We start from the raw sequence: 26,037 nt of genomic DNA on the forward strand, positions 1-26,037 counted from the left end.
AACTCAAAATCTTATAAAAGTGGATGTTGAGAACTAAAAAAACATATTTTCTTTAGTATTTGTGTGTCTCCATTATCAAGCTGTTGAATCTTTTTCATAATTATTCCATTACTTTCATTTCTTTTCCCAATTTTACCTATGCATCTCTTATTTGAGTTTTAAAATACTTTCTGAGTTTTTCTTCCAGGATTTCTTTTTGTGCCTGTGACCAATTGACATTTTTCTTTTTTTTTTTGAAACTTTGCATGTAGCTGTTTTCATTTTGTGGCTTTCTTCTGAGTTTGTGTCTCGATTTTCCCTGTTATAATAGTATTTTTTTTATGATAAGGTTCTTTTTCCTTTGTTATTTGCTCATTTTCCAACCTATTTCTTGATTTATAACTTTATGTTGAAGTTGGGCTCTATTCATATCATGTAGTGGATACTTTCCCAAGCTTCAGACTTTTCTTGCTGCTTTTTTTCCAGAGCTACCTCTTGGCTTTGGTAAGATATTGGTTCTTCCAGAGTGGTATTATCTAAGGAGATTTGTGGTCACTCCTCTCCTTGTCTGTGTTCTGCTTTGTGAGCAACCACAAGCATTCTTCTTTGCTATGGAACTGTGACTAGGGCCCCTGCACCCTTGCAGTCACAAGAACCAGTAAGCTAGTGCTCCTCTTACTTCTGGGACTACAACCCAGAATTGTGCATGGGCAATCTGAGAGGGTCCTACACCCAGAGCCAGCAAAGGGTACCCTATAATCTCCTACTGAACAAAGCTGATATTGCTGATGATGAATCTCCTCCATGGCCTATTCCTAGTGCCCTTGTATTTCTGCACTGGACTCTGTGTCTGTACACCACTCTGCTGAGATAGACCTTTCCTACAGACTTCATAAGTTGTCCTCGTATAGAAAATTGTTTGACCCAGATCTTTTGTTGGCTCCTCTACTCCAGAATTTGATTTAAGATATTATTTTAAAGTTGTTTGAAGGGGAATTTGGGAGCACTCAAGTAAGTCCCCGACTTTACTTTTCCATCTTGGCTCTACGTCTTTCTTTCTTTCTTTCTTTCTTTCTTTCTTTCTTTCTTTCTTTCTTTCTTTCTTTCTTTCTTTCTTTCTTCTTCTTTCTTTCTTTCTTTCTTTCTTTCTTTCTTCTCTTTCTTCCTTCCTTCCTTCCTTCCTTCCTTCCTTCCTTCCTTCCTTCCTTCCTTCCTTTCTTTCTTTCTTTCTTTCTTTCCTTCTTTCTTTCTTTTTATTTCTCCTCCTTTCTTATCATCAGAGATGAGAGAAAGAGAAAGATAGAGACAGAGGGAGAGAGACACACACAGAGAGAGACAGAGACAGAGAATGACAGCATTTTTTGTGCCTAACAACCTGCTAAATCAAGTGCTGGAAAAAAAAAACAGTCACTACCCAGAAGGAGCTAACATTCTAATGGGGAAAATATAATATAAAGGGAAGTTTAAAGGGTGGGGAGACAGGTATTTCTGTATCAGTTAGGTGTCCATAAACTCAGATTTCAAGTTAGAAGAGAAGTTAGCATGGATGGCTTGGACTCTTAATGAAATCATGATTCTAGAGAGGAACTTACCTGTTAAAGGAAGTGATAAAATAGTGAAGACATCTCAAAGGGAGAAAGCTATTGACAGTGAGGTAGAAAAGTCCATAATGACAGAAGCACAGTTGAAAGAGAAATGAGTATGGAAGACGTATGTCCTTCATAGGACTATTATTCCCCAGTGTCACTTAATAGGGTCCTCTATTGGTGTGATTTATGTTGAAGGAGGCTGCTTTCATTTTCAGTGATATTTTAAAGAACATCAGTAAAAACATTTTCATACACAGAAGGAAACAGAAAGAAATAAAGGAGACAGAAATTTCATTGCTACCTTCTTAAATTATACACATACATAAATATGTATGCATACACACATATATACTTATATATGCACACATAAAACCTTATTTTATAGGTATATATACAGACATGTGTATAAAAATAAATTGTAATGAGGTTAAAATTTCTTATATAATCTTTCTTACCTGTTTTATATTGGAATTGGTTTTTGTAGTTGCATTTGTAACAAAGAATAAAATTTAAATTTAAACAAAACAGAAATCTTATATACCTTCTCTACTCTCATGATTAGCGACACTGTAGTTTTCTGTGACGATGGATTCGCTTTCTGTACTGAGTCTGGTGTCTTTTAATATTTAGCATAGTCACTGATAATTAGAGAAGGAAGAGACATTAGAAACAATTTATTTTAACTCCTTTATTTTGGAGAGGAGGAAACTGAGATTTATAAGTTATAAGTCTTGTGATTTACATAAGTGTTATAAGTCTTTAACTTATAAGTTAAACTGAGAGTTACAAAGTTATATGATCTACTCATTGTTACACACTTAGTTAGTTGTGAGCCTGGGACTAGAGTCTGTTTTTCCTTGGTCCAAATCCAGTGTTTTCTCATTTTTAATGCAATATAGCAGATAGAGTGCTGGCCTTAAGGTTAGCAATGACAGCATTAAAATCACACCTCTGATAATTACATGGTACAGAGGAAAGAGAGCAAGTTCTAGAATCTGAAGATTTAGGCTCCTATTACATCTGATACTACCAGTGTGACCTTTGATAAATCATTTCATATCTCTGGCCCTCAGTTTTTCTCAACCATAAAATGTGAGTATTAGACTAGCTGTCTTCTCAGGTGCCTTCCAGCTTCACATCTGTAAAATTATATTACTGTGTGCTATGGGCAAGTCATGCAACCTATTGGAGACTCAATTCTTCGCGTCTGTAAAGTAGGAATAATAAGACCTATCTTTACTACTTTACCACCTCAAAGACTCTAATGCGGTAGTGCTTTGGTAACCTTAATGCCCTATGAAAATGCCAGCTATTATTACAATATGTTGACTCATAGCAAGCAAAGGCTTCCTCAGTTTTCCCTTTTAGCTATATATAATAGCAAAACTTTAGGTTTCCCCTCCTGTTTATAGTCTGAAGACATTTTGGTTCATAAGTTCCCTCTATTAGAAGCTATTCACTTTTTTTTTAACAACTGCCTATAAAATCAGAGGCATAAAATAGTCTCATAATAGACTTTCTCACCCTTCTTCGGAGCTCATCTTCTGTCCTGGGTAATATGATAACCATCAGCTCTGACCCTTTATAAGTAGATTCAAGGAAACCTCTGCCTAAGTCTGTCTCCAAATTGTGCTGCTTAATATCCCTTATACAATATATGATCTTTGATATCCAAGGTCTTATAACCCACCCTGATTGTTCCCTATACTGTGCTCAGTTGTCACTGAATGATAGCATTATGATATAGTGAAAAGAGCATTGCATTGGGAGTCAGAGGTCCTGGGCTCAAATCCTGCCATTACCATTTAATCTTTGTGATCTTGAGTTGAGTCACTCAAACTTTGTTGGCCTCAGTATCTTCATCTATAAAAATGAGGGGGTTAAACTATATTGACTCTACCGTCCTTACTAACCCTGGGACTATGATCTGAAGTCACAGAGGCCTTAGTAAATGGAAATGAGTTACCACTGCTCTAGATAAAACTGCACTGCAACATTATAAGCATGTAGATTATAAGCATGTAGATGCCTGAATCCAAATCCATCTTTCTATCTGTTAGGCAATGGTCAGAGTTCTGTTCTTGAAGTCAGGAAGACCTGAGTTGAAATGCTGCCTCAGATACTTACTAGATGCAAGGCCCCAAGCAAGTCACCTAAATTTTCCGTTTTCATTTCTTGTTCTGTAAAGGGATATCAGCACCTAATTTACTGTATTTCTATAAGAAGGAAATAAGATAACACATATGAAGTTCTTTGCAAATGTTGAAGTGTTGCATGAAAGCTAGTTATCATCATCATCTTCATCATCACCATTGTCATCTACTTTACCTTGATTCATTTTGTGAAATGTACAAACTTTCAGTTACTTGAATGAATGTGAGACTTGGGGAGATCAGAGTAGACAGGAAATATAATCACAATAATAAAAATATTTATGTAATCTTATGAGGTTTCCTTATTCTACTTAAATTTGGCTATACTTGTGCCTTATGCCTATTACTATATATTGGTATAATGTTATTTTGGTTCCAGGAATATAAGACCATAGATCTGGAGTTGGAAGGGTACACAAAGACCGTCTATTCTAAACTCATCACTTTATAATTAAGGAAACTGAGACCCTAAGAGCTTAAGCATTATGTCTAATATTATACAGTTTGGGACAAGTTCTTGAGCCACCTGAAGGTAGAGATGATGTCTCATCTAAACTTTGTATCTTGCTCAACATTTAGCTGAGGACTTTGCCCACAAGAGACACAATAAATACTTTTGAATCAAGAAAAGTTATTGTTGTTGATCATGATGATGTTGATAATGATGATAATGATGAGTTGTTTCAGTCATAAATGACTCTTCATAACCTCATTTTGAGGTTTTCTTGGAGTGGTTTGCCATTTTTTTCTCCAGATCATTTCATAGACGAGGAACTGAGGCAAACAGAGTCAAGTGACTTGCCCAGGATCCCACAGACAGTAAGTGTCTGAGGTCAAATCTGAACCAAGGAAAATGAGTCTTCCTGACTCTAGGCCCAGTACTCTATCCACTGCACCATCTAGCTGCCCTGAAGGAATGAATAAATGCTAAGTAAATATTAAATTGTTGCTCACATTTGACATATAATTTGCTCTGGTCATCAGATCTTTGACATACAATCTAAATCAAGAATCATGTGTCTGGGTAACTTTCACCTATGCTTTCTCTTAATATGTACTTTTCAACCTTCATAGAAAATGTTCTGTCATAATAGCAAAGAAAAAAATGCTTTTTACCACAAAATCCATTTGATCCATAAAAGACCCCATTAACTCATTTGGATTGTCATCAAAGGATGCTGTACCATTCGGTTGTAAATATACCATCAAAAAGTCTAACTATATGAAAAACTGGGCTATTTTTTCCACACTCATTGCAATATGGTAAAGAAAGAATAAGCAGCAGACACTTCCAGATGGATGTAGGGTTTTTTTGCTTGTTTTTGTTTTTGTTTTTTTGCCTTTGCTCCTACACTTTCATTATGCAATTGTTTTTGTCTGCCCTAGAACATTTCTGGAAATAATTATTGTCCTTTATCTGGCATCATTGGGCTTTCCTTTCTTATTTAATTATATCTGTATTATTCCTCTCCACAAAGCAATAAAAGAATAGGTTTACTATGACCTATGAATACTAGAGGAGGTGGCCTATTTATTCATTCTTATTGCTTCCCCATGTACTTGAAGGAATTTCTGTAGATCTGTTGCTCAAAAGTGTTCTTTTCATATTCTTCAGATGAATTCTTAAGTGTCCACACCCACAAAGATATGTGGTCCCATCACAATTGCTTTAATAGGCTCACTCTTTAAATCAGTCACATGTCAGAATGGTAGAATTACTGTGCCAATCTTACCAAAGAAATTTAACAAGTGAATTAGCTTCACACAACACTGGTTTATTCCAAATGTTTATTTCATAACATTATAGGTTTAGAGCTGGAAGAGATCTAAAGTTCTAATTAAGCCATCTATCATTTGACAGTTGAATAAACTTAGTCCCAGAGAGGTTGACTTATCCAATATCACTCTGGTTTTCAATTGCAGTTTCACAATTCAGAACCAAGTTTTCTGACCACAAGTCCAATTCTGTGTTTTATTCATATATAAGACTTGATAATGTGAAGTAAACTTGAAACAGAAAAATGAACTGCCTTAAAAACAAACTAGCAAAAAATAAAACACATCCAGTGGTTATGTCAGTTGCCTTACTTGCCCAACTTATACCATAACCATCATTATTCACGTGTCTCCCCTGATTTGATGTAAGTCTGTGGAAGGAAAGGAACATTCATCTCAGTGACTAACATAGTATCCAGCACACAGTAGACACTTAATAAATGCTTGTTGATTAGTGTCAAGTAAAAATGTATTGTGCTTTCTCTCATACTATACAAACTGCTAAAGAAAACTTGGAGCAGAGTTAGGGTGTGTGTTTTATGTGTATTGTGGTGGGGGAATTACTTGGAATGTATCCAGTAATACCATCTAATTTTATAGAATAATTTCCCAACTCTCCCTTCAGGCATCTCCATGTCATAGTGGGAGAGACATAGACTTTTCAATGCATAATTGAAATGATTTCACTATGACTACATGCTCAAAAGGAGACAATGCTCCAATATTAAGGAAATTATTCCATGATGTTATTATTTCATGAAATATAAAGCAAATTTTAATGCAAAAACTGAATTTTAGGCACAGATGAAGGATCTTTTGATACTAAGGTGTGCATATCTATTCTACAAACTCAGATATACTATTAAACCCTTGTTCTTGATAAGAACTTATCTACACCATTTTTTCCTATCATAATAAAAAAATCTACTTGGTTTACCAAAAAATGAACATATTTCTGTGTTTTTCTAGTAACTTCAATTATATTTCAGGATTCTGTGTACTCTTCTGGAGTTTTAACATTTCTCCAACACAATCTGGCTTAAGCCTGCTTTTTTTTTTTAAATCATAATGCTAGATTTGTCTCATTAGCATTCAGTAAGGACATTTGCTCTTGTTCATAGAAAAATGATAGGTGCATCTTGGCATAGTGGATAAAGAGCTAGTCAGATCCAGAAAGAAATGAGTTCAAGTTCTTCCTCAGATACATGCTGGCTGTGTGATCTTAGGTAAATCACTTCACATCCCAATGTTGTATCCCAGTAGTTCCCAGAATTTTTGCCTCAGAACCCCTTTAATTCTCATAAAAATTGAGGATCTCCCAAGAGTTTTTTTTTTCCCTGTAGGTTATATCTATTGATGTTTACTATATTAGAAAGGAAAATCTCTTTTCTGCACTGCCCCATAAAGGGTTCCATACCGCGTTGCTCTCGGTTTCCATCGTAACTTTAAAGGGAAACTTTCACAATGTCCGGAGCCCTAGATGTCTTGCAGATGAAGGAGGAGGATGTCCTCAAATTCCTTGCTGCAGGGACCCATTTGGGTGGCACCAATTTGGACTTCCAAATGGAACAGTATATCTACAAAAGAAAGAGTGATGGTATCTACATCACCAATTTGAAGAGAACTCGGGAAAAGCTACTGCTGGCAGCTCGTGTTATTGTTGCCATTGAAAATCCAGCTGATGTTAGTGTCATCTCATCCAGGAACACTGGCCAGCGAGCTGTTCTGAAATTTGCTGCTGCCACTGGCGCCACACCTATTGCCGGACGTTTCACACAGGGCACCTTCACTAATCAGATCCAGGCAGCTTTCAGGGAGCCTCACCTCTTGGTGGTCACTGATCCTCGGGCAGATCAGCCTCTTACTGAAGCATCATATGTTAACCTTCCAACCATTGCATTGTGCAACACAGGCTCCCCACTTCACTATGTGGACATTGCCATTCCATGTAACAACAAGGGAGCTTACTCAGTGGGTCTGAGGTGGTGGATACTGGCCCGTGAAGTCCTGCATATGCGTGGTGCCATCTCCCGTGAACACCCATGGGAGGTTATGCCTGATCTTTACTTCTACAGGGATCCAGAGGAGATTGAAAAGGAAGAGCAGGCCGCAGCTGAGAAGGCTGTGACAAAGGAGGAGTTCCAGGGTGAATGGACTGCACCTGCCCCAGAATTCACTGCTACTCAACCAGAGGTGGCTGATTGGTCTGAGGGAGTACAGGTGCCATCTGTGCCGATTCAGCAATTCCCTACTGAAGATTGAAGTGCTAAGCCAGCTACGGAGTGCTGGTCTGCATCTCCTACTCCTCAGGCCACCGAGTGGGTAGGAACTACCACAGAGTGGTCTTAAGTTTTACCCCACGTGCTCTAATAGTGTTGGGAAAATGCTGATGAAAAATAAACATTGGTTTCTTTAAAAAAAAAAAGAAATGAAAATCTCTTACAATTATCATTAAATTGGTTGCAAAAACATAGATCCTCTGAAAGAATATTAGGGACTCCCAGGAGTATCAGACCACACTTTGAGAAATGCTTCCTGAAACAACTCCTTAAGACTATGAATTGCAGAGACAGTACTGACTTGTGTTGGTAGAAAGAGCTTTATCATTCACTTCTCTATACCAATAAAATCACAGGTCTAAAAAAAGTGATTAGAGCATTGAATCTCCAGACCAGTCATTGTTACAAGTATCACACATATCATGATTAAAAAATGCTTGAGGCAGCTAGGTGACACAGTGGATGGAGCTCTGGCCTTGGAGTCAGGAGGACCTGAGTTCAAATCTGGCCTCAGACACTTGACACTTGCTAGCTGTGTGACCTTGGGCAAGTCACTTAACCCCAACTGCCTAAGCAAAACAAAGAAAAAATACTTACTGGTCATAGAATCAGAAGAACTGAGTTTAATTATAGTTGTACTTTTCTGTGTAGCCATGAGTGATCCAGTTAGGCTATTTGATCTTTAGTTTCATCATCTGAAAAATGGGGTAAGTTTTTTGGAATTGCCCACCTCAGAGAAAGCACTTTTCGAAACAAAACCTTAAAATCTTGTGGTTTGAATGAGACTTGAGAGACCATCTACACCAACTCATACCTGAGTGAGAATCCCCTCTACAACATAACCAACAAGCAGTATTCACTTACAAGCCCTTGAGGAGAAGCCCTTTATTTATTGAGGAAACCCCCTTAAATGTTTAGATATTAAATTAGATATTAATAAGTACATTTTTATTTAGATATTTTGATAATGAATTAATAATTACATATTAACTATTAGGGACTTTTTTTTTCTGGGAAACAAACTTAAATCTGTCTTCCTGTCTCTTTGATTCATTATACATAGTTCTGTCTCTGGAGTCAGGCAAAACAATTTCAATCCTCCTTCTCTGTGATATGTCTTTAAGTAGTTGATGATAGCTATCATGTCTGTCCTGTGCCTTCTCTACTCCAAGCTGAAAACACCTGTTTCCTTCAACCAGTCTTAAGAAAATGCTATTCTGGCTGTCCTCCTCGCTAGGAACACACTCCTTCCTCATCTCCATCTCTTAGAATCTTTAATTTTCTTCAAGGCTGAATTGAGACAAAACATCCCACATAAAGTCTTCCCTAATCCTCCCAGCATTGAGGGCCTTCCTGTCAAAATTGTCTTATATCTGTTTTGTACATTGTTTGGCAAACAATTCATCCACATTTAAGTCCCTACTACATATCAGACACTGTTCTAATCACTGGGCATGTGGACATGCTGTCTCCCCCTGATTACACTGCAATGTCATTGAGGACAGAATCTATTTTTATTTATCTTTTTGTATCCTCATAACCAGATATAATGCCTGGCACACAAGCATGTTTAATAATAAATTTGTATTGATTTATTGAGACTAGAGATGCAGGCCTTCTTCCTGTTCCTCATATAATATATCCCAACATTTTACCTTTTCAATAATTGTCCCACATATCTGCAATGCTCTCTCTCCTCACCTCCACCACTTGCTTTCCTTCAAGGTTAAGATTAAACTCCATCTTTTACAAGAAACCTTTCCCAAACACATCCCCTGTTCCTACACTAGTTCGTCCATCTGAAATTACTTTCCATTCATACCATTTCAGAACATTTTTTCCATATTGCTTTCCTCATTAGAATGTGAGCTCCTTGATGGAAGGAACCATGTTTCTGTGCTTCCTCAGAACTAGATCCCAATATTTATTGGAGTATCTATTGGATAACAATCACTTAGCAAATGTTTATTCACTGACTGACTCAATGAAGCACTTGGCATGGTATCAGGAGTCCTGCATGCAAATCCTGTACCAGAAACTGAATACCACACTATCCACTGTGCCACCTGCCTTCAAAGTCATTTACTATCCTGGTCACCTTTCTTTTCACTTTTCTTAGATTAAAATAACCCTCCTAAAATGTAACACAAGAACCAGACATAATACTTCAAATGCAATCAACTTTAGAGTATATTAGTACTATTATCTTTCTAATTCTGAATGCTATTACTCTATTCATATGAACTAATAATAAGTTATTTTGGCTACCATGTTAGTGTTACCTCATCTGAAGCTTGTACCACTAACACCCTCCACCAATATCTTTTCCAGATAATCTGTTATCTAGACCAACTTCCCTGATCTTATACTTTTAGGTTGATTTTATGGAACCAAGTGTAAGACATTCTATTCATATTCCTTCTTATTCAATTCAGTGCAACGATCTAGCTTGCAAAAAACTTTTTGCATCCTTATTTTGTCATCCTGTGTGATATACAGTCCTTGATGCAATTTGCCATATTTAAAAAGTGTGCCATCTACGTTTTTATTAATCATTGATAAAATGTTTAAACAAGAGACTAGGGATGGGAAGAACAGGATGGACAGAGAAGGAGATCTTTTATATAAAAAATATAGGGCGTAAGAGATAAAGAAGTTTAATAGTAAAATATTTAGCCGTATGGAAAAAAATATTGTAAGAGCCTGGCAGTTGGAAAATGCTGCCCAGATAACCAATACCAGATTGCACTAGGTTAGTTTCAAGAAATTGTCTGTAGGCCAAAGATTCTGAAAAGAATGATGGTTTAAGAGAGATGAGAGGTACCCCCTCTGAATTTTCTAACCATATAATTTCTATGAGTCATAGTAAGGTAGTATAGGAACAAGTATCAAGAACACCAGATGTAGCTGTCCAGGGAGCTCTTTAATGATGTGTTTTTTTTTTTAAAGATATGTGCAAAAAATGTAAAGACAGGCATATAACAAATGAAGAATGTAATGCGATGACATAGATCTGTAAAGGAGTATCAGGAAGCCTAAAAGTTCCAAAGCCAACTATGTACCAATCATCTTATCAATAAATCAGTTAGCATTTATTGTGTATCTACTTTGTGACAACAATGGTGTTAGGTTGTAATTATTAAAGTATCCTAAGAACATTTTAAGTGGATGTTTTAAAGAGGAAGGCAGTCAGAAAGACAGTGAGGATGGAAGGAAGGAAGGAAGAAAGGAAGGAATAAAAGAAAAAAGAAAGGGTATGTGATGAGTGTCATATTTAAACAGGGCTTTAAAAGGCCAAAATACATTCAACAGTTGAAGAAGAGGAGAGAGTACAATTTAGACATAAAAAAAATTGTGCGTGAATACATAGAGGTAAGGCAAGATGAATTTTTTCTAGGACAAAGAGTAGCTTATTTTGACTAGAGTGTAGCCTGAAATGAAGGTAGTAATGTGAGTTAAGAAAGGAAAGGGAATATACTCATTGTGAAGGGTTTTGATTGACATTTACATTGAATTTTACCATAGTTGACAATAGGGAGATGATGAATATTCTTGAATCAGACAATGCCAGGAAACATAAGGAAAATCATTCTACTGACAGTATCGCTGTACACTGGAAAAGGGAATGCAAGTTGTAGAGGTGGTGAGGACTATTAAAAAGCTGTTATTACCTAGTGATATTACTACTAGGTCTGAGGCCCAAAGGGATAAAAAAAAAATGGGAAAAAAGAACCATATGTAGAAATCATTTAGAGCAACTCTTTGTACTAGCAAAGAACTCGAAACTACAAAAGTGGCCGAAAGCTGGATATATGGTATATGAATATAATGGGATAATATTGTACCATAATAAATGACACCAATGACAGTTACAGCAAAACATAAGGAATATTGGAATGAACTGAGACAGAGTGAAATGAGCAGAACAAGAAAAACAATTTTGACACTAACAACTACATGGTAAACAATAAAAACAAAAACATTTGAAGCCATAAGAATTTTCATCAAAGCAATGATTAATCATGATACCCGAGGAACCAGCGAGAAAGCATTCTATCCATTCCCTGACAGATAGGTGATGGACTCAGGATACAGAATGAAACACACAATTTTGGATGTGGCCATGTGCCACATCAAAATACAAGTTTGTGTTGCAATTATTCACCTACAGCATAGTTAGGCTCTAAGGTGATGTAGATACCTCACCAGTCTCAGTATATTGCAACAGCAGCAAATAAAGTCCTAGCAACCTCTCCCTTAGTTTTTAGAAGGCAGCCAATGTGTAGAGGTTTACAGTGGTATAGTATGCAGTTACAATACCCTCACACTGCCATCAGATACAGTTGAAGATATGTCGGGTTAAAAAAAGTTTTAGTCTTAAGGATTTTATATTTTTACAGTTTTTATGGTCCTGTAGATTTCATGTGTTATAAAAAGTGCATATTTTCTGAAATCAACATTTGTTTTGTTTTAAGATATTGGAACAAAAGATCATAGGATTCTAGGGAATTACTAGCAAGAAGACATGATTTGCATGTTACCAATTTTTTTTGTCCTATGTTTTATGGGTTATTTCATGGTTAATGTGTTAGGAAAAGTGCATATTAGCAAAAGTATTGTTTTCTTATACAGAATTTTATGCATAAAAGTGTATTGTCAGTAATCTCTACTTAAAGATTACAGTTTATAGTGGAATGTATCCTCCTATTTCTCTTCAGCGTACTTTTTTTTTTTCAGTTTGCCAATTGTGTTTTTTAGGGACTTGTTTCTTCAGTGTACTTTTTTCCAATTGGCCAATTGTATTTTTAAGGACTCTTCTACCTCTCTCATTAGATTTTTAAAATCCTTCTTGAGCTCTTCTAAGAAGATTTTTTATGCTTCAGACCAGTTCATATTCCCTTTTGATGTTGCAGATGAGGGTTTGTTGACAATGTTGTCCTCTTCAGAATTTCTGTCTCAATCTTCACTCTTCTCATAATATGAATCTATGGTACATTTCTTTTTACTCATGTTTTCTTTATTCCCTGGCCTTTAAAGAGATTGAGCTCTCCTGCTGGGGAACAGAGGGCACTGACCCAAGCTTCTCGTGTTGGGACCCTAGGTCCTGGTCACTGGCTTTGTGTGCTGGGGCCTCTTATGTTGGCAATTGGAGGCTGTAGGGTTCTGGCAGCTTACTTCGTGTTGGGCTAGAATCAGCAAGGCTGGCACTTTCAGCCAATTCTAGGTTGCCTGCTTTTCCTTTCCTTTAGCTTTCTTCAGCTCCTTTTAGATGGGTGCAGCAGGGTGTTTGTCTGCCTGGGGCCCCTTGCAATGTTGCCTCTCTCCTTTCTGCTAATGCACTGGGAGATTCCTTTGTGGTAGAATGCCAAGGCACCTGGTGGTTTTCTGAGCTGGTTTCCCCTGGTTCCCACACCCTCACTGAGGTACTCGGGAGGTCCAGATGTTGGTGTTTGCCTGCTCTACCACCTGGGCTTCAGCATCTCCTCCTGGTTGACAGTTGGAGGCTGTAGTATTCTGACAGCTTACCTGGTGTTGGGTTGGAATCAGCAAAGCTGGGAAAAATTAGGAACACTCTAGGTTGCTTTCTTTAGCTCCTTTCAGATGAATGCTGCAGGGTGCTTATCTGCCTGGGTAGTGCTGCTTCCCTTATTTTTACTGAGGCACTGGGAGACCCATTTGCTGGGCTGCAGCACTGCTGTTCCCTGTCTTTCATCTAGTTCAGCTATTCCAGGGTTTTATTTTTTTTTCTGGGGTGATATTTTCTGGGTTTTCAGAGGTTGATAGGGGAGCATGAGAGCGACTACCTTTTTTACTCCACCATCTTGGCTCCCAGAAGCGGAACTCTATCCTCCTATTTCTCATAGGTTCAATTAATCACATTTTTAAAAAACTTTTACACCATTTTTAGTAATATTGCTAACATGAAGGTTGAGGATTAACTATTTTTAATAATTTTTTTCTTTTGAATGGTAGTGGAAGAAGTGAGGAGATAATGGTGATTTTTGTTCATTAAATATACACAAGTATATGTATATGTAAAAATATGTGCACATATACATGTATATGTGTATATGCATATATTTGTATTTTGTATACATATAATGTATGCATGTAATTGTTTATATATATATACGTATATATATATATATATATATAGTATGTATACACATATATACACATGTATATGCTGTATGTATATATATATTTGTATGATGTGTATACTTATATGGAGAGAGAGAGAAAAGACAGAATGGCTATAAGAATTGTTAAGCAGATGAGATCAACAAGACTTTAAAATTACTGGCTGTGTTATTGGGGATAGGAAAGAATCACAAATACTATAAAAGGTTCAAGCTTTAAGACTGGATGAATTGTGGTATTTAAATATTTAAAACAGCCTTGTTATCAAATATACATAGAACGCTGGTGCCGTTTTTGGAAACTACTCAAGAAATTAAATTGCAATTCACAATAAATCATCCAAACCAGAAGGCATACATCTGCAAGTTCATAGTTTTGCTTCTGATGATGAAACTAGGTAATTTATCATTAGAGCAGCTACTTTGTATGAAGACTGGGACACAGCCAAAGTTGCATCTATCTTTTAATGGGGAACTAATGGAATCCCAGAAATTATATTGGATTGTCTGCTAATCTAAGTCCCCAACTGAGAAAAAAATACAGCGAAGACCATTAAGTATTACTTTTAAAATGCCTGGAGAAAAGCAAAATGGAAAGTAATATCAGTTACCTAGGAAGAAAATGAACAATTTTGAATTACATGAAGGTCCATATGATTGGCCTTATAAACAAATTACTGTGGAAATTCACATTAGAAATGGCTTCTTCTTTCAGATGAAAATTTATTTATATATTACAGACATGATAAAGGAGAACATTTTAAAGCAAACTACTGAATATTCACAATACTGTTTAAAAAAAACCAAGTGGACTTTATCCTATTATTTATAACAACATCTCAGTTTCTTTGGGATGACATTAAAATTGACACACAACAATTAAGAAGACAAAATTGGATTGGTAATCAAGACCTTTTGTGATATAGCCACAAGCAATTGAGTTCCTCATGGACTGTTGAGAAAACATTTTTCTTACAATTTGACCAATACAGGAAATATGTTATTGTTATTTTGGAAGCATGGTCCAGTGCAAAATGTGCTGTATTTGGCATAAATAGACCTGGGCTTTGAATTTTGATTGCCACTTACTATTAGTATTATGTTGGGCAAGTCGCTAAATCTTTTGAGGCATGTTTTCTTATATGTAAAAATGTGGGATTTGGATTAGATGGCTTACAAGTATTCTTCCACCTCTAAATCTTTCTTCCCTGATTCTCTTTATATCCCCTGTTTCCTATTATATACTTTGCCTTTAAGCCAAATGCGACAGACTATACAACTGTACTCTGGGTTGCTAACACTATATTGTGGTCTTTTTGCCTCTGTTCTTGCCATCATTCCTTCCTCTGCAAATCATCATTCTCAAAATCCTCTGAAATCTTCTCTACTTCCTTCCCTTCTTCCCCCAAATCAGAAGTGTTCTGTCTTTTCTATGAAGGCTTATGCATTAATTCATACAGCCCTTAAGGGACTAGTCTTATTTTTCTTTGCATTACAGTTATTTTCAGTCATCTCTTATTGGCTTATTTTGAGGAAGCAACATATAGTAAAAAGAATACTAGACTCGGAATGGACTTAGGTTCAAATTCCAACTCTGCTATTTACTTCCTACTTGGCCTTGAGCAAACCACTTGAGCTCTCTAAGATTCAATCTCCTTTTCCTAAGAATAAGGACTTGGAATGAGATGATCACTAGTTACTGTTCTGGTTCTAAATTCTATGATCCTGTCTCTCTGACTAAGTTAGTAGTACCTCTGAGCTTGTTCTCTTAGTGTACTAACAGTTTAGAAAATAAGAGGGCAGTGCCTCTTCTCCCTTAATTATTCTAGAGATAACACCAATGGATTTTAATGATTTTTTAAAATATGGCCACTCATCTGGAACACCCAATCTGGTATGCCCCTCAACTGACAATCAACCACACTTAATTTGATTTGGGTATTTTATGTATTATTTGGTGCTTTCTTTTGCTTTTAATAAAGAGGTAAAGTGAGAACAACTGATAAAGTGATCCCCCCAAATGTCTTCAACATATTCTCACATAATTATACACTGTATCTGTGGACAAATGTGTCAGATGGTTAATTCACAGTTAGTGGGGACTGGAAGTCATCATTTCCCTTTCTGGAGGGATCACAAAGTTCTGTTAGGTGTAGCCACCAGCTGGACCCTGAGAATCAGTGACCATGTAAACCTTTAAAGCTACTTTTCCTTGGAATTTTCTTTTTTAAGTTAGCCTATGTCTAGTGAGACATCAGTTTGGATCTCCATTTGAATTGTCTACTAGCTTCAGGATATATATTCTGAGTGTCCCGTGCTATAGTAACTATGAAAAACCTCTCATAATTAAAATAAAGCATCAATGAATGAGTTCAAAGTATAGAATTTATTTATTGGGGAAGGGAATGAGAGGTCAAATCCTCCAGGATCCAGTGCTGATTTATTGTAGCATTTAGTACACAAATGAACCTAGAATGGAGAACCCTCCTATGGGAGAGGAAGAGAAGAATGCCAATGTTGCAAGATAAGCACCAAGTCAAATAGTTTTGGTTTCTCATCTGTAGGAAGGGATGACTTTTATTTAATGACAGGTCCCCCATTCCTGTCAGTTAGAGCCTCAATTGTTCTGGTATCTTGGGGATAGAGGGTGGTAGGCTTTATGAGAAGAAGGCTGCTTTCCTTTCTCTCTTATTTTCTTTATTGCTTTTTAGTAGGGAAGTTGTAAGGGGTAAGGAGTGTGGGGAAGAAGGTAGATAAACATTTGTTAAGCTCCTCCTATTTGACAGTCACTGTGCTAAGTGCTTTACAAAAATTATCTTATTTTAAAGAAGGAAGACCTTTTCAAAAACATCAAAATAAGTTTCAACCTATGAGAATATTGTTAAATATCTGTTTATTATGTTTTATGGTCATGTATTTGAAAGTATAAGAGAGTGTTGGTTTCTAGATTTGTATATGAACCATACCACATAGATCCTTCCTAAAGCTCTTTAGTATAAGGAGCTGAGGAAGGCATGGAAAAAGGATAATACCGAATCATCCCATGTTACTGGAATGCTATCCAGGATTAGGAACTGTGGAATTTACAAAATACACTCCAACTGATTTGATGAAAATAGCAAATATTTAACCAGGGAAACTGTAAAGGGATAAGAAGTAGATAGTGGTGCTCATCCACCCCCACCAAAATAAGATAGGCATAGATTTCTTCATTGAATTAATCGAAGGTGTTAACGATGGACAAAACAAAAGTGTAAACTAAGTGTAGACACATCCTTAATAAATTTGAAAAAGCTGAAATGCTTAGATCATTGAATGAAATCAGATGTCTCTACATAGTTTAAAAAGAAGAATATTGGGATAGGCTGCAAATATCAGACATACTTCCAGACCTATGTAAAATACCACAATCCAGTTTGGTATCCTGCATTGCCAACAGAAACACCACACCAATAGTGAATGGCAAATTACTGAATTAGAAAAAATAATAAATTTGATTTGAAAAAAAAAAAGCAAAAAATCAAAAATAGCAAGGGAAATAATGAAAAAAAATGTAAAGGAAGGAGGTTTAGTTGTACCAAATCTTAAACTGTATTATAAGGCAATAATTATTAAAAAGATCTGTTACTGGCTAAGAAATAGAAAAGTAGATCAATGGAATAAAGTAGATATACAATTTACAGCAGCAAATAAACATAATACCTTGTATTTGAGAAGTGTAAAGACTTAAAATTTTGGGATAAATTAATTATTTGATAAAAAAATTGTTTTGAGAAAACTGGAAAACAATATGGCAGAAACCGGATGTGGACCAATATGTTCCACCACTTACAAAGATGAGGTCAAAATGGATACATGACCAAGATATGCAGAGAGATTTTATATGAAAATTAGAAAAATATGGAACATATTGCTTATCATACTTATGGATAGGTGAACAATTTTGAATAAACAAGAAATAGCAAAAATAGGTATAAAATGGATAATTTAAATTACATTAAATTTAAAAAGGTTTATACAAATAAAATGAATATAGGCAACATTAGAAGGAAAGTAGAAAATTGGGGAGAACTTTATAGATAGTTTAGCAGATAAAGGGCTCATCTAAAATATATGAAGAAGTTTGTCAAATATATTAAGAGTATAAACCATTCCCCAACTGATAAACAGAAAAGATATGAACAGGCTATTTTCCAGTGAAGAAATTTAAACAATTTGTCATCATATAAAAATATTCTAAATCATTGTTGATTAGAAAAATGTAGACTAAAACAACCTTGAGATATCATTTTATATTTACCAGATTGGCTACAATGATTGAATGAGAAAGTGACAAATGTTGGAGAGGATGTGGGAAAAAATAAAAAACTAATTCATTGTAAATTGTGAACTGATCCAAGCATTTTGGAGAGCAATCTGGAATTACTCCCAAAGAGTTATTAAACTATCTATGCCCTTTGGCCCAGTAACCTACTTGGTCTATTTCCAAATACGATTGGGGAAAAAGGAAAATAACCTATTTGTTCTAAAATGTTTATAGCAGCTTTTTCTGTGGTGGCAAAGCACCTGAAATTACAGTGATGCCCATCAACTGGTAAATGGCTGGACAACTTGTGATGTTATTGTGATGGAATACTACTGTGCTATAAGAAATGATGAGCTCAGTGATTGTAGAAAAACATGAAAGACTTGCACAAAATAATGAAGAGCAAAATAAGCAGAATCAAGACAATATTGTATACAGTAACAGCAACTTTGTTTTGAAAATAACTTTGAGCAAATAAGTTTTGTCTATTATAAATACCTAAATTAACTATGAAGAACATATGAAGAAAAACGCTTTTTGTGTCCAGAGAAAGAATCTAAGTAGAATATGTATAATTTTACCTATATAATAATTTCACATATATCATATATTTATATATGTGTATATCTGCATTTCTATACATTTACATATACACACATGCATATGTTTGTATATGTGTACATAGTACACACATATTTTTGTCTAATGGTAGCCATCTCTAGGGGGTGGAAGAAAAAAAAGAAGTCACATGATAGTTTTGTTGTATATTTGCAAGGATTAGCAAGGAGAACATAGTAGATTTACAGTTTCATATACAATTGACTTAAAAATTGTAACATGTTATGGAAATGTTTGTTTTATTCAAAATTTAAAAAAAATACTGAGTGGTGGAGGGAATTGCCCTATTTTAGAGAAGTATTGGCTAATCTCTTCTTCCCCTTCCCCCATTGACCAGAAGATGGCCATATAGACTTTAAAATGTTGGAAGATTTGGACTTCACTTTAGTATCTCAATAACATCAGTGACTAGTGGTAGCATCAGCATTTGTATGGAGATGAGAGAAACAAGGACAAACTAGAAAGACCAAGAAGAGTTAGCTTCAATACTTTTAAAAAAAGAAAACAGATACTTTGAGTACAGTCAAAAGTTACACCTAAGGAAAACTTCATGAGGACCCTGCAATGACAGTAAAGAATTTCTGATAACCAACAACTATGAATTACTTTGTGAGGATGTATGTTCTCTAAATTTAAGCCTACTCTACACAAGGACTTTTTTGTGGGAGAGTAAACTACTGCTTTGTGGGAAATGTTTTGTATCAACCCCTACTATTATAACACTTTAATAAATAACTGTTTATTAAAGGTATTTAATTCTGGATGTCAAACTGATAATAAATGGATGGCAAAGAAGAGATAGCTCATGAGTTATAGTACCAGAGAAACTAAACCTCTTAGGATTACACCTAGAACTCTGAGAAGAGAAATAGCCAGCTATCTCCTGGGGACCCAATCTGCCTGTAGAAGTGAAACTTAAGAGAGTAAGCCGTGAGAGGGTGCTACACAACATTGAAGGGTAGTTGAGATAGCTAGTTGGAGCAGTGGATAAAGTACTGACCTTGGAGCCAAGAAAACCTTAAGTTCAAATCCTGCCGTAGACTAACTATACACCCATTGGCAAGTGACTTAACCTCTATCTCAGTTTCCTCATTCATAATTTGGTGATAATAATAACACCTACCTCTCAAATTTTTTGTGAGATTACATTGAATAATATTTACAAATTATTTTGTAAACCTTAAAATGCTACAGAAATACTAGTTGCAGTTTGGCAGGATCATTGTTTTATTCCTCTTAAAATCAGCTTCCCTGTGACTCCACTCATATCCCCATGACTCACCATATCAAAAGCTCCCTTATCTGGCCCCCATTTCCCTGTAGATATATATCATACCTCCCTGTTAGAATATAAACTATTTGAAAGCACAGATGAGCTCACTTTTTATTTATATCCTCATATATAATAGGCATTTAATTAACATTTGTGCATTCATTCATAGATCCATTTATTTTATTATCTTTCCTGATCACTAAAAATAGCCCTTTGCAAATAATTTTTTTGTTCAGGTATTTTTCAATCATGTCTGATTCTTTGTGACCCAATTTGGAGTTTTCTTGGCAAAGACACTGGAGTGGTTTGCCATTTTCTTCCCCAGCCCATTATGCAGATGAGAAAATTGAGGGAAAGTTAAGTGACTTGCCCAGGTTCCCGCAGCTAATAAGTATCTGAGACCGGATTTAAACTCAGGAAGATAAGCCTTCTTTATTTCAGGACTGGAGTTCTATCCACTGTGCCATCTAGCTGCCCTTTGCAAATAATAGATAGGGGTTTAATAAATATTTGTTGAATGAAAGTTAAAAGAAATTCGTAATAGATATATCAATCCACAGAGCTGTGCATTACTCTGTGCCACCATAGATGGGTTTTACAGAACTCAATAGGTGTTTATGATTCTAGGCCACAGAGAATGGAAATCTTTTAAAATATTAAATCAGTGTTTTATCTTAGGTTAATAATCAGTTTTCTACCAAGAACTTCAAATGGTGATGAGACCACATTTCATGGTATTTTTTTTTCTAATAGTCTAAAATGGTATTATTTATCTGTTTAATTATTGTTCTGGTTCCTTTTTTTTCATAATTCTTATCTTCCCTTAATAAAATAAATTCTAAATTCACAAAGAGTAAAGATTTTGTTGGTGGTGGGATAGAAAAATTTATTTTGTAGTTATATCAAATAGTATTTGCCCTGCTATTTATGGTCTTAGAGAATTGACTAGGGACACTGAGGGGTTAAGTGACTGGCCTAAGATTATACAACTAATGTGTGTCACATACAACTCAGGTCTTGCTCTGAGGTCAGATCCACTTCTTTTAGATTTAGGGACTGTTGTTTATGCACATACTACAATATGCATTCATGATGAGCTCTGATTTCTAAAAATGAAGATGTTGAATAAGATAAACTCTAAAGTCTCTTCCTGTTCTAAATTCTATCATGCTTTTATCTATTGTGACAAGGATTTGCTTTCAATTTTCAATTTGCAATTTTTGTAATTGTCTTAAAAAGAATTAGTCTCATTCAATTTGTAAGATTCAAGATGAAAAATGCATATTCAGTAAATATAGTTTAATGAAGTATTACATGGATTTACAATCTTAGTATCTTAAGTTTCTCAAACAGTGCCTCAGCTGAAATACAGTACTCCAATTAAGTAGTTCATTAAATTTTTTTCCTCCATTATGGAAAAATGATTTTCATGAAATATTAGATTGCAACTGTTTGTCTATTCTTTCAAGAAAGATAAGTGATCCAATGAATTCCAGAATCACATAACCCATGTAGATGAGTTTGAGGGCCTATAAAAATAATTATGTCAAATCATTTTGTGTAGGAAATTGAAAAACAAGTATCTAGCAGTGAAACAGTGCTAGATGACAATTGGCATCAGCCTTAAATTCCTTAAAAACAAAATGCTTTAACTTCCTAAAGTATGCTGTGCTCTTATGTAGTGCAAATGCACCCTTCATTCACAGTCTGGCAGTATGAAATAGTCTTGAGAAAACAGTACATTACTCAAGGATGTTGTCCCTGAAAGGTTGGCAGTAATTTTTTTTATTTTTTTATGAGACCAGAGCATATATTTCTTCTGACAATGGCTATACTGGTACATCAGGAGTGACTGGAGCCAAATCTAGATGTTGCTCAGTGATCTCACAGGTTAGCAGAAAATATGTGGGCAGAAATGGCTCATAATCAGTAGCAATTAATATTTATTAAACAACCACCATGAGCTTGGCAACACTCTCTGAATTATATGGACTGATTATTCAATTGCAAAGCCAAGCCCCCAGCGACACAGTAATTGTATCACAGAGCAGATGCAAAGCTATATCTGCCAATAATTCACTGTGATTTTAGGGGTACTAGTGGTTCGTGTTTATTGAGCACCAGCCATGTACAAGGTGCCAAAGAGAACTAAATGCTCTTATGTGCCAGACAGAACATAGCTATCCTCTTTAATTTCCAGGATCATCAGAGTTTGACAGACTCGGAAGTTGCTAAAATAAAAAGTGGGATAAAATAATTACATTTGTGTGGAATCTTTTGCCAGATTGAAAACCAGAGACATAAAGCAATGGGCCCAGTTTCACACAGCTAGAGCATAGATTTGGATCCAGCCTTCTCTTCTGTAGCCCAGTGCTCATAAATATATGTTGTTATTGTTCAGTCGTTTCAGTCATGACTGACTCTTCATGATCCCATTTGGGGTTTTCTTGGCAAAGATACTGGTTTGACTTTTCCTTCTCCACATTGTTTTACAAATGAGGAAACTGAGTCAAAGTTAAGTGACTTTGCCCAGGATCATACAGCTAGTAAGTGTCTAAGGCTAGATTTGCACTTAGGTCTTCCTGACTTCAGGCCTGGCACTCTATCCACTGTGCCACGTAGCTTCACTAAAATATAAGCATATTTACAATAGGAAGAAACCTCAGAGGTTAGATGGACAAAGAATTTATTAAGCACTTACTATGTATTAGGCACTGTGCTAAGCATTGGACATATAAAAACAAGACAATGACATAATCTCTACTCTAAAGGAGTTTACATTCTTATAGAGGAAGATAATTCATAAATGAGAGGTGAAAAAGAGAGGGGTAGAGTCATATTCACGGGTAAGGTAGCCAGTATGGGGGTGGAGTAGAACAGAGAGAAGGAAGTAGACATCAAGTCCAATGTTCCATCAATGAGGAAATTGAGATATAGACAGCTGAAATGACTTCACAAGGGTTAGAGAGGCAGTGACAAAGTCAGTACTCAAACCCAGGTTCTTTGACTCGAATGATGTGCTCTTTTCACATTGCTATGCTTCTATAATAAGCTGACTTTCTCATTAGAACTATTTTCCTAACTTAGCTTGATGGCATAATCAGAGAATGACATTAGTGAAACTAACCACGTGGTCCCTTGTCACTCATTGTTGGACAACCTTAGAAGTCCTGGCTCCATTTTGGCAGTTATGAAATGAGGCAACAGGGAGCCTTTCTAAGTAGAATCAGGGTAGTTAAGAAGTTTAATTTACTAACTTCTGTTAATCAGGCCATATAACTATGTTTTACATCATTGCTGATGATTGGCATGTTGGTAATGATAGTCTAGATCTAGATACGCTATATTAAACCAACAAGCTAGAACCTACCTCAAAGGGTGTGATAAGACCATTGTTCTCTTCCAGAGTCATCCGCCCCCATACGCATACACTCTTCTCACACACACATACACTGAGGAGTCTGACAATTTATTTTGTTTGCTTTTCCTTGAAAGGTATCAAAACTGCCCGCAGGACTTGATTAGCTCAGAGTCCCGAGCCTCAAGCTTTGATTGTTATCATAAAGCTTTCTAGTGGCCTCTAGCTATATTGGTATGATTTCCTGGATACATGAGGGCATAAAAATCCTATCCACATATAGTTGAGGCCCTTCATACTTTGTGTGTCCCAATATCACATGAGTCACCATGTCTTATCCAGCTGGCTAGATGCTTTATCATATGGAGAGAAGTGGGACCATGTCTACCAAAACTAATTGCAGCAGTATCTTTGTTGAATAACCTTTCTATGCTATGCCTAAGTAAACCATCTTTTGTTAGAAATTGATTGCGCCCTGAGTGTATCATTTCATGCCAACATTAAAGCTAAATAAGCAAAAGATTGACCTAAGTCAGGTTTTCCCATTGTAGAGGTCATATAGTTTCTCCCTTCTCTCCCTATTTTTCAGATGAGAAAACTGATGCCCAGAAAGATTCAGTCACCTACCTGAGGTCACACATAGTAAATGGTAGAACAAGTATTTGAATCTAGTTCTTCTAACTCCAAATGCAATATTCTTTTTATTCAGTGGGATGTCCATATGTATTGGTAGATTAGCTTAAAATGCCTTTAAAACTGCAAACTCTGAATATAATTCAAATTCCCTTTCTTTCAATATACTGTCCTAATAAGTAAATGATATTGCCTTTCAAAATTAATACAATTACTGTTTAGTTCAATTCACATTTATTAAATTTACTTGTTATTTATGAAGTCTCATGTCAGCTCAGCATCCAATGTTTATGAGTTCAGATTTGATATGTATTATATAAACTGAACCCAATTTTACAACCAAAAAAAAATCTAAAACAGGGTATCATAGTGTATCTTATTATGTCATCATTATAAACCTTACACATAAACCTTAGACAATATCTCATTGGGAAGCCATATTTTCCTAAATTTCTTTGTTAGATGAATACAAATGAAAGTAATACCACATTGGTGACAAAGTTTAAATACTTCGAATAAGGAAAATTTTCTTTAGTTCAATAAAAGCATTTCTATGAATGCATAAATGAGAGAGTTTTTGAATTTTCCAAACTATTTGACTCCCATCTACTTCCATTTCAAGAGCCATGCAACAAAATCAATACTTTACAATATTATGAATCCATTTATGACCAAAATACTAAAGTGAACAATGGTCATGGCTACTGAAACATGGAGTTCAGACGATTTTGTGGTTGAGACATTTTAGAAGAATGTTTAATAAATTGGGTTGACAGAGAGCTTCTTCAAGCTCCAAGACTTAAGAGGAACAACCATTTCGAGTTTCAGATCTGAAGTCACAATGTTCGAAAGACAAAGGTAGAAACACAGCAATTTAGAGGACTGAGGGATGTTGATTTAAAACTGAAATAATAAGAGACTTCTGTTTGAATATCCTGTCTGCAAACTTAAATCCCTGCACTATCTTAATTAATTTACACATTCTTCTTTGGGCTAAAAAAATTAAAAATGAAATACTACTGACAGCTTCAAATCTTCTGTTCCAGCCCTCTCCTAATCTTATAGAGATCATCACAGTTTTCTTGACTGACAAGCAAAGCATTAAATCTGCCATAGTTGCCAAAATATCTGACAGAACTCCCACAGTATTTCCTGCATCCATCACCTTCTGTTTACTCATGCAGACACCCCCCTAGTTCAGAATATTACTGTCTCTCATCTGAACTATTGCAATAGCCTCCTAAGCAGACTATCTGCCTCAAGTTATCCCCTCTCCAATCTATACCCTACATAACTGCAGAAGTGATATTCCTAAAACTCAGGCCTGTCACTCCACTGCTCAATATACTCCAGTGCTTCCATTAAATATACGGTACAGCCAAATTGATATTCTTGCTATATATGATGTTCCATTTTAAGCCTCTCAGAATATATAATTTCCTTCAAAGCTCAGCTCAAGTGCACCTCCTACATAAGTCCTTTTCTGGTCCTCCAGCTACAACGTATCTCACATCCAGAATTATTATATATTTATTTTGCATATATTTTCATTTCCTTATATATGTACATATTGTTTCCCCTGGTAGAATGTAAGATATTTAAGAGCAGGAATTATGGGGTTATTGTCTGGACACCCCAAGAGCTAGAATAGTCTAAATCATAGTAGGCATGTAATAAATGCTTATTGGTTGACTGACTAATTGAGCAGCTGCATCTCCTTCCTGTTTGTCCCACTTTTTCAATCAATCAAACAACAAACATTTATTAAGCACTTACTATGGGCCAGTCATAATACTAAGGCTAAAGGAAAGATGTGCAGAGGAAAAAAAAATTAGTCCATGCCCTAATGGAGCTTATATTCTGATGGGGGAGTCAACCTATATAAATCAGAACAGAGAAGATAAAAAGTGGAATGTGTTAGAAACAGGGTTCA

The 26,037-nt window shown here is 35.7% G+C and overlaps 1 protein-coding gene and 1 pseudogene across 1 annotated transcript in view; both read left to right on the top strand.

Moving 5' to 3' along the window:
- The window catches only part of KHDRBS2 (KH RNA binding domain containing, signal transduction associated 2), a 796,104-nt gene that overhangs the window by 264,772 nt on the left and 505,295 nt on the right, over positions 1 to 26,037 (top strand). The gene's annotated exons all lie outside the window — the stretch shown is intronic.
- On the top strand, positions 6,909 to 7,759 carry LOC110217921 (small ribosomal subunit protein uS2 pseudogene; annotated as a pseudogene).

Source organism: Phascolarctos cinereus, unplaced genomic scaffold, assembly GCF_003287225.1.
Source record: "Phascolarctos cinereus isolate Bilbo 61053 unplaced genomic scaffold, phaCin_HiC Scaffold_5;HRSCAF=322, whole genome shotgun sequence".
Lineage (NCBI taxonomy): Eukaryota > Metazoa > Chordata > Mammalia > Diprotodontia > Phascolarctidae > Phascolarctos > Phascolarctos cinereus.